Below are 10645 nucleotides of genomic sequence, written 5' to 3'. Positions count from 1 at the left end.
ATTTTATTTATTTTCAAAAACATTAATAATTTTAATAATCAATACAACACTTTTCCACAATTAAGCCACCACAACATTCTGGGAAAATTTTCCAATAATTCAAATATTAACAAAACACAATTATACCTTAATTTTTCTTATCTCCAACAACATCAATAATTCTTACTACTCAATACAACTATTTTTATTTTTTCATATTTAATCTTCTCAAACATTACCAAAATTCCAAGAAAAATCTATAAATCACGAAATAAAATTATTCACAATAATAATCACACTTCAAATACTACAAATAACATCTATTATATTTCAACAACACAATATATAATTTTTTTTCAAAGAAAATATTAAATCAAAGTTTTAGGGTTAAATCACTCTACCTTAAATTTGAAAAATTTAACCATTAAAACTAAAACGGGACACCGTAGGAGTGTTCCTCGCATTGAATAGAATATCCTTCCAAAATTTCATGTGAAATGGACGTCATTTGGTAGGTCCACCAGCATTCTAAAGCTGGTGACCCATTTTTCCCACTCTTTGCCAATGACTCCCCTACATCTCTCACTCGATTTCCTTTCTTCATTTTCTTTTCTTCTTCTTCTTTTAAACTCCCACGCCAATTTCACTTTATATATATATATATATATGTATTATTAAAACAAATCCTAAAATACCACGCACATCCATTTCTCAATAAATTAAAACCATTATTCTTAAATTCACCTTCCGTAATTATGAATTACACCAAACTTATGATTTTCCATTTCACGAAAAATACCACCGCATTCGTAATTTAATTTTCTACAAGTCTACTCTTCAAAAAGTATAATTTGATTATAATTACATGAAACATTGTTTTTTTACTCTAAAATTTATCTAAAACATGATATAATTAACTATTAACAAAATTCAATTCCATAAAATATTAAAAACATAAAATAATTTTTTGGCAATCAAGAAGTTGAAATTTGTAATAACCCTTAACCCGTTAATTTTACCTATATTTATTTACCAACAAAAATTAAAATAATATTCTAAAATTTAATTCCATAAATTAATTAGTCATTCAATTTATAAAAATCAAATTCTCTACCCTTTGGTATAACTTTTATTTAATTTACTTCATTTTTCAAATTATTCAATTGCATCAAAATTTCAAAAGTTAAATTCACTAAATTCACATTTAATTAATTTATCCTTTTGTATTTTTTTTTCTAAATTTGCATATCATAATTTAATCTTAATTTAATTTTGATTCAATTTTGTTTGATGTTTTCTAATTTTATGAGGTTTAATTTCAATTATAAAAATTAAATTAAATTTCTTTTTAATTATCCATTATCACAATTTGATATAATATAATTTTTTATCAAGTTTTTCTTACTACGATTTTTCTTATAATTATCCAATAATAATTAAATTAATTCTCATAACATATTTAATATTCAAATTTTAAAAACTTAATCTCAATTATTTGATGGTTAATTTTTTTCTCAAAATCTAAATTTAATTTATGAAATTCTCACTCCTTACATCTGACGTGGCAAAATTTTCAAACTATTGACTTTTTGTAGACCTTCTATTTTGTCCTACTAGCACATGTTCTATTACGTGTCCGTTTGATACTTTACAATAATTCTCTGATGACCCATTGGGCACCACTTTAGGCCCACTTTTGCACCCTAGGCCTATTTAAATGCACTCGGCCCATTAGGTACACTCCTAGGTCACTTGACACATTTCTAATCACCCTACATCACTTAGGTCACTTAGACACTTTTTGGCTTAGGTCACTTAGATGCTTTTTTTTTTTTTGGGTTTAATTCCCTAAGATTAATTTCTTGATTGCTTGATTTTTTTAGATTAGGTGAGTATTTGGCTTGATTTTGATTTTGATTGCTTGAGATGAATTTTCGATATTTAATTGTGTCAATTTGATATTTTGGTTGTTTGTTTCTTTTTATTTAATTATTTATTTATTTATTTTATTTATTTATTTTTTTTTAAATTTAATTCCTTATTGTGTTTTAGTTTAATATTTAGATTATTAATTATATGCATTTGGTTTATTTATTTTTCTTATTTTATTTATTTATTTATCTATTTAATTTATTTTCAGAGAATTGCATGTGATTAGTGATCTTATTATTATTATTATTATTGCATGAATTAATCCTTAGGGTTTTCTCATATATGCATGTATTGATATTTTCTATTATTGATTCCAATTAGCATTAGTTTTTTTTATTATAAGGTTTTTTTTTTTTTTTTTTTTTGTAGTTTTATTTATTTTGCATGGGAGTTTGGTAACTCCTAAAAATGCAAGACGAGGGCTGCCACCTTTCAAAAAAAAAAAAAAGAAGAAGAACAAAAGGGGGTCTGTGATGTAAAAGGGGTTTTATGGGGAAAAGACGGGTAAGTTGACCTGGGGAAGAGGATAGTTTTTTTTGGAGAGAGTGTCTACAGAGTGGGAAACAGAGTTTTTTTAAAGAAGGGGAGGATTTTGAGAAGAAAATGAAGAGATCGGCAAAGAGGGGAGGTTTTTAAGAACGATGTGTGGAGTCTGAAGAAGGAGGGTTTTTTTTTAAGTCTGAGGAAAAGAAGAGGTCTGGAGTAGAGGTTTGGAGAAGAGAAAAAAAAAACGAAGAGGTCTTCTAAAAAAATGGAGGTGGAGAAATTCTGGTAAAGAGGGCTGGTCATTTTATCAACTGTAGAAGGGAAGCATATTCAGGTATGATCGTGACAGATTCATTGTTATTCTTCAATATCATGGAGTTCTTCCATTTCTCTTGCCATTTATGGGTGTCATTGGTATGGTCTGAATGTGGATATATTGCATGTTTGATTTCTGTTGATCTTTGAGATGACATGGTTTTCTTGCTATTGTCCTATCTACTATTCTTTTTAATTATGACAAAAATCAACCTGACTTTGTTTCATCCTACTGTGAAATATCTGAGAACCATGTCTTTGATTCTTATCTGAACCTATGATATCTCCCACTTGCTTTGGAAGCCCATTGACAACCCATGGAATGAGGCTGCATTTAATGGAATCCTTTGGCCCGTATATTTTTACTTTGTTATTATTGCTATCCCCTTATGCAACTTCTCTACTTCCAAACCCATTTTTGGGCCCGTAAGGCTGGAAATCCCTTCACTCTGATACTTGAAAACTGATTTAGATGACTGAGGCCACCCTCTTCGCTGCCATCTTCACTTGGGTCTATCAATGGTTTTATTCAATCTTCACTATTCTGTGTAGTTGCAATTGAAATATCTTTCACCATGAAATAATGGCCATGTTTGCTGAATATTCTGGAAAGTCAAGTGGATAGTTGCTGAAATTGTAATGAAAGCGCGTTGAAATTCAATGAAATTGGAACCCGTTGATATATAAATGTATTGATTTGATGAGGCTGGTTGTGATCATGATAACAATCTGTGTTTTTTATATTTTAATGTTTAAAGTGGATGGAAATTTAGTATAGCTGCATAGGTAAATATAAGCGACTGAAAAATTCAAAGGTGTGCATGTGAAGATCCCATGATTGTTGAAGTAATATTCTTGACCGAATTAAAAAGGTTACATGGCTGAAATTTGGTGTTGTTGATGAAGAATTAAATGGCCAAAAATTTATGGTGAAAATGTAATGAAGGAAAGACGAATCCCGGTGACTGCAGGTACATGAATTTGGAGTCCGGTTCTGTTATAAATAATAGGAAATTCTGATGGTCAGGCAACGCTATGTTTGTGGCTGCATATGCGTGAGTTCACGGGTGAAATTCAGGTGAAGGTATGCTAAGGTTTTACATGATGTAATCTGCTCAAATTTCAAGGATTGGATATGGAGATTTTAAGGATGAAATTCATGCCGCATGGGTGAGTTTTAATGAAGGAAGTGGCAGCATGTGTGAATTTTGTGGTCTAAAATCAATGGAGTAAGGTTTTGGTGGATAAATAAGGACATAAGGCTGCATAGGTGTGCTGAATCTCAGGGCTGAACTTGTGGTTATGGATAGAAACTTTCTCATGGCTGAAAATCCATAGTGAAATGTGCTGAAAATTTGGTGAAGGACCATTTATAAACGAGCTGAAAGTTATGGCTGAAAGTTTGCTTTAATTCAAAATGGAAATATACCTGAATTTTAATAAATTTGAAGTTCGCATAGAAGAAAGTCGATAGCTGAAATTCTATTGAAATTATTCATGATTTAGGTATGGCCTTAATGAAGAATGAGGCTGATTTTTAGTGGTTGAATATGCATCCACTAACGGAACTTTGTGCAAACCGACCATGACAAAGTTAATAACTATTTGTATGAGTGACTGAAATTTGATTGCGTATGTGATTGTGGCTAGCTATAAAATATGTTAGTGGTATGATTTTATTGAATAAAAAAAAATTCTAGTGAATGTATGTAGGAATATGTATGAGTGGTAAGTTGTTTGTTATAAAATCACATAAAAATCCAATGAATTTCTATAAGATATATTAATGATTGATAAAAATATAAATATAAATCAAGCTAATTTTTTTTTTTTTTAGTTGTTAACTTTTGAATAATTGTTTTAGTTATTATTGTTAATCATTATTACTAATTTCAAGTTAATTTTTTTTTTTTTGTATAGATTTGCTTTGGACGATTGGAAGTTTTTTTTTATTATTTGTTTTAGATAATTCAATATTAATAAAAGTTAGGGTGTTAAAAACAATAGTTTTGAGTTAATTTTTAGGTTTTAGGTTTTAGATGTTAAGTAATATAATAGGCGACTATGTGTGTTAGTATTTTAGATTTTAGATATCAAATAAGTTAGTGTAATCAATATGTGATGGTTTCTTCAAAATGCACATAGACAAATATAATGGTTGAATTTTTTTAGGTAAAATTCGTGTAGAAGGTTAATTAAAATTAGATTTTTAGCACTTAGGTTTTAGCTATTTTTTTTAATGCTAATAGGAAAGTTAGTATTTTTTTTTTCCTAAATATTATTTTAATGCAAATAAACGCTGGAGATTTAAAAATTTTAGTAATGAAAGAATTGAATTTTGATTATTTTTAGTTTTAGATATTATTTTAATGTAGATAAAAGTTAGAGCGATTAAAATTTTAGTTTTAGTTAAATTTCTTATGAGAATGAAAAGTTGGAGTCCTCAAATCTTTAGTCTAATTGGGTGATTAAAGTTTAAGTTATTTTTACTAGATTAATTAGTCATGTGGTAAAATGCCTTTTCTAAATTAGTTTTAATTTAATTTATTTCATTTAGTTGATTAAAATATTTTAGGTTTTTTTTTAGATCATTAAGTTTTTTTTTAGTTCACTATCTCACTAGGTCATTGTTGATAATTCTTAGCGTTAAACATTTTATTAGGATCATGCATGGCCACCTTTGGCATGCAAGTCCCACCAACTACGTACCATCCTTCTTTTTTATTTATTTATTTATTTTTAATTTTTTTATTATTCTTGCGCGTCAAAGTATAATTTTCAAAACTCCGTTCTTCACATTTCGACTTTCAAAAATAATTTTCCAAAATTCCAATTTTCAAAAATTTCTATTTTTCAAAATAATCTTCCAAAATTTTATTTTTTAAGTCTAATTTTTCGAAATTCCATTCTCAAAGTCCCAATTTTCCAAATTTCCAATTTTTTTAAAATTTAATTTTCCGAAATTCCATTTATCAAAATAATCCTTCCAAATTTTCAATTTTTTTTTAAATTTAATTTTTCAAAATTCCATTCTTGAAATTCCCATTTTCCAAAATTCAAAATTTATTTATTTATTCATTTTTTATTTTATTTAATTTTTAATTATTATTTATTTATTTATTTTGAAGTACCATTCTCAAAGAGATTTCCAAACTTTTTTTTTTTTTTTAAATTCCACTTCCGAAACTTCAAATTTAATTTTCAAAATTCCTCTTTTCAAATTTTTTTTTATTTATAAAAATGAATAAGTTTTCATAATTCCAAAATGATGGAATTTATGAGAATTAATTCATAGCGAAAATTAATTGGGCTTTGGTGGGAGCCCGACATTCATAACATTTTTTTTTTCTCGAAAATAATTCAAGTAAGTTGTGCTCCCCATTTTGTTTGATTTTGATTTGGTTTTGTATGAGATTTTTTTTACACTTGTCATTGTACACTAACCTTATTTTCATGACAGCGCTTTATTACCTACTACTAAGGTACACTCTCACTCTTACTTCATTTATCATTTCGTCATCATGACTTATTTTTGAACTAGGATCGTTTTGGTATCCATTGATCTTCTAGTTAATTGCCATGTCTGGTTCACCTTATTTAGTAGAGACCCATTTTTTTTTAGGGGCTTAGAGGGGTGCTACTGTATTTACCGTACCTTCCCAATAAGTAACCTGATCCCCGAACCCAGACTCAGGTTTTTCGCAGACAGCTTTTCCAAAAAAAAATTAGGAGTCCATTTAGGGGTTTTATTCTTACTTGTTTTCCCCTTTAAAAAATAAATAAAAGTAAGTGGCGACTCCAAGTCTTTTCTAAAAAAACATATTTTTCACCCAAATAAACGAAAAGCGAGTCTCGCCGATCGAGTGGGAACGCATCATTAAAAATGCGGGGTCCACACTTTTGACTAACTTTTCCTAAATTTATCCTAATTAAATACTAACACATGGATTTTCACCACTCTTTTTGACCTTTTGACCCACAAATTTATGAAAGACTTTATGCTTGGAGAATCTACAAAAACCTGGGTATTACAATTTCTCAGGTTGATAACTGTCGTGGTTACGAAGCCACCACTTGAATACTCAGTCGCCATTGTAATGGGCCTGGATGCAAATAGTACATCATGTTTCTTCAAAAGTTCTCTGCTAATCTTTGGGAAAGTCGCAGGGACGAGATGAAATATTTCCCAATTGAATACATGCAATTTCAGTGTTCATTTCTTTCATAAAGCCAATGTATCCACCAGAAAGTTGGCTTGTTGTTGAGTAAATGAGGTAGATATTGCACTAGTGGTCATGGAGCTAATCCTGGAGGAAGTTGTATCGCCTTGCTTTTGGTACTTGTTTTGGATTTTAATTTAGTGAAGATGAGAAAGATTGATGTGATGAAAAGCAGCAAGAGGAAGTTGAGATGAGACAACACATCGTCTGTGGTAGTAGAAGAAAACAAGGTTGAGTTACTGCTACTACTCTCTGCAACAAAACCATTTACACGTCTTTTATAGCAAAACCATGTTTGTCCTATCTTGGGTTTGGATGCACATTTTTAATATTGGGGAAATCATGCAACCAAATGTCACACACAAAAAGAGAGAAAAAAATACGTTTTTTAGAACTTGAAAAGGTAAAGTGGGACAAAAAATATTATCCATTCTTGAACTCTAAAAGTAAAGTTATAAAAAGCTTAGTTTTTTTTTTTTTTTTTTGTGTTATGTATGATTGCATGATTTCCCCCTTTTAAGATTTTATCTCATAAAATTTTTTTCTAGAAGGTTCAAATAAGTTTGACGTAACACCCTTCTGAGTCCCTAAAAACGGGTCTCTACTAATAAAATGAAGCAAGTATGGCGATTGATAAGTGAATCAATGGATACCGAATGAATATCAATTAAAACAGAATAACCGAAAGAACCAAGATAGGCAAATAGTGTACCTGAGCGATGAGCTGATTTGCTTCATGGAAAACAAATATTAGTAAACAAACACAGAATACTCGCACACATGTATTAGAGTGGAATAAATCAATCATGTATAGCAATCAATCAATCAATCAACCAATCAATGAGGAAATTCCATATGTTGGGCCCCCACCAAAGCCCGATTTATTTTAGCATGAATTGGTCTAAAAAATTCCATTGTTTTAGAATTATGAGAAAAAAAAAAACATTCTTGCTTATCAAAATCAAGAGAGATAGAAGATTATTTGAAAACCAGAATGGAATTAAAACTGTTAGAAAGAAAATTGGATTTTTGAAATTTATTTGAAAAATTGGAGTCTCGAAGATTATTTGAAAATCGGAGTTTTGAAAATTAAATTTAAAATTTGGAATTTTGGATATTAAATTTAAAAGAAATTGGAAATTTGAAAATTAAATTTAGGAAATGGAATTTTGGAAATTAAACTTAAGAGTTGGAATTTTGGAAATTAAATTTGAAAGAAATCAGAATTTTTGAAATTAAATTTGAAAGAAATGAAATTTTGGAAATTAAATCGAAGAATTTGAATTTTGGAAATGAAATTTGAAAGAAATTGGAGTTTTAAAAATTAAATTTAGGAAATGGAATTTTGGAAATTAAATTTAAAAGAAATTGGAATTTTGAAAATTAAATTTAGGAAATGGAATTTTGGAAATTAAACTTAAGAGTTGGAATTTTGGAAATTAAATTTGAAAGAAATCAGAATTTTTGAAATTAAATTTGAAAGAAATGAAATTTTGGAAATTAAATTGAAGAATTTGAATTTTGGAAATTAAATTTAAAGGAAATCGGAATTCCGGAAATTAAATTTGAAAGAGATTGGAGTTTTAAAAATTAAATTTAGGAAATGGAATTTTGGAAATTAAATTTAAAAGAAATTGGATTTTGGAAATTAAATTTGAAAGAAATCAGAATTTTGGAAATTAATCGAGAATTGGAGTTATGAAAATTAAATTTAAGAATTATAGTTTTTGAAAATTAAAGTTTTAAAAATTAAATTTTTAAAAAACTGGAATTTTGGGAATTTATTCGAAAATGGAATCCTCAAAAAAATTTGAATTTGAAAATGTTAATTTTTGAAAAATTAATTTGAAGATTGAAGTGATTGAAAATCAAGAATTCTGAAAGTTGATTTTTTTATATATATAAAAAAAAAAGATTAGTGAAAACATGTGAGCATAAAGGCTTAAAAAAAAGTGTATGGGATATGTGCCCCATGGATGGCCCACCAAAATTCCTCCATTGAATTTACTACCATGAAATGATTCCTAAACAAGAAAACCCATTAGCCTTTAAGAGAGAGATATAGAGAAAAGTCTTTCTCTAACACAACTGATGAACCAAGTCTTTATGGGAGACTAAGTGGCGTTTGGTGGTGGCTTGGATTCCTTTGCTACCTTGTCAGTCTTCTTTGGCAGGATACTTTGCAGAACAACTTTAGGAAACCCCTATCTTAAATTCAAGACTATAAATTAAAGCCTAAAATCGAAACGGAAGTCGTATAATACAAATAAAAGAATAAAAGTCTTAATTAAAGAAGATAATAAAAATGGTTTTGGAAGATATGTTTTCATTGATTTGATACTACTATTTATACATGTTTAGTACATATCCTTTCCTATAATCAAGTCAATCTACAAGCTATTTAGAGGAATGTTATTTTCTAATTACAACAAGATAATTACAACTTAAATACAAATTATCTTTTCCTAATACTCTCCCTCAAGTTGGTGAGTGTATGTCACAAACTCCCAACTTGCTTCGCATGAACTGGAACTGATCTTTTCCCAAGGCCTTAGTGAAGACGTCCGCCACCTGTAGTCGAGTAGGAACATATCTCGGCTTAACCTGTCCAGCTTGCACCTTTTCACGAACTATATGACAGTCAATTTCTATATGCTTTGTACGCTCGTGAAACACAGGATTAGCAGCTATATGTGAAGCTGCTTGATTGTCACAATATAAGGCTGGAGGATTTGACAATGGAACACGTAAATCTCTCATTATATATCTGAGCCAAGTGAGTTCTAAACAAGTGTTTGCCATAGCTCGGTATTCTGCCTCTGCTGAAGACCTAGATACATTGGTCTGCTTCTTCGATTTCCATGACACAAGTGAAGTTCCCAAGAAAACACAGAAACCCGAAATCGATCTTCTGGTCTCACGGCAACCCGCCCAATCGGAGTCGCAAAATGCTGTGAGCTTTAACTGATTATCGGCTGGAAGTAATAGTCCCTGTCCTGGTGTACCTTTGATGTAACGCAGCAATCGCAAGGCAGCGTTCCAATGATGTGTAGTCGGAACCTGCATGAACTGACTCAAGGTACGCACAGAATATACGATATCAGGCCGAGTAACTGTCAAATAAATTAACCTGCCAACCAATCTGTGAAACTTGCTCGGATCATGCAATTTCTCACCACTTTCGGATGTTTGACGAAGGTTTTGCTCCATCGGAAATAGCTCGGGCTTTGATCCTGTTAACCTTGCATCATGTACAATATCCAGTGCATATTTGCGCTGAGACATAAAAATCCCTTTCTGTGAACGCGCAAATTCAATCCCCAAGAAATATTTCAAGTCACCGAGATCTTTAATGAGAAATTTCTTAAGCAAACTTTCTTTCAAACTTGTGATGGCATGAAGATCATTTCCAGTCAGAAGTATATCATCAACGTATATTAATGCAACAGTAATAGATGAACCCGAAACTTTAGTGAATAAGGAGTAATCAGCTTTAGACTGTACAAAACCTGTCTGTCGGATTGCAGCAGCAAAAGTAGCAAACCAATTACGACTGGCCTGTTTTAAGCCATAAAGAGACTTATTGAGCCGACATACCAGATTCTCCCCCTGTCGGCGAAGGCCAGGAGGAGGAACCATATAAACCACTTCATGCAGGTCACCGTGAAGAAACGCATTTTGTACATCTAGCTGATGAGCGTACCATCCACGAG

The sequence above is a fragment of the Vitis riparia genome, chromosome 6 (genome assembly GCF_004353265.1).
Source record: "Vitis riparia cultivar Riparia Gloire de Montpellier isolate 1030 chromosome 6, EGFV_Vit.rip_1.0, whole genome shotgun sequence".
NCBI classification, from domain to species: domain Eukaryota; kingdom Viridiplantae; phylum Streptophyta; class Magnoliopsida; order Vitales; family Vitaceae; genus Vitis; species Vitis riparia.
The sequence above is the reverse complement of the archived record's forward strand: the minus strand, read 5'-3'. Positions refer to the sequence as shown.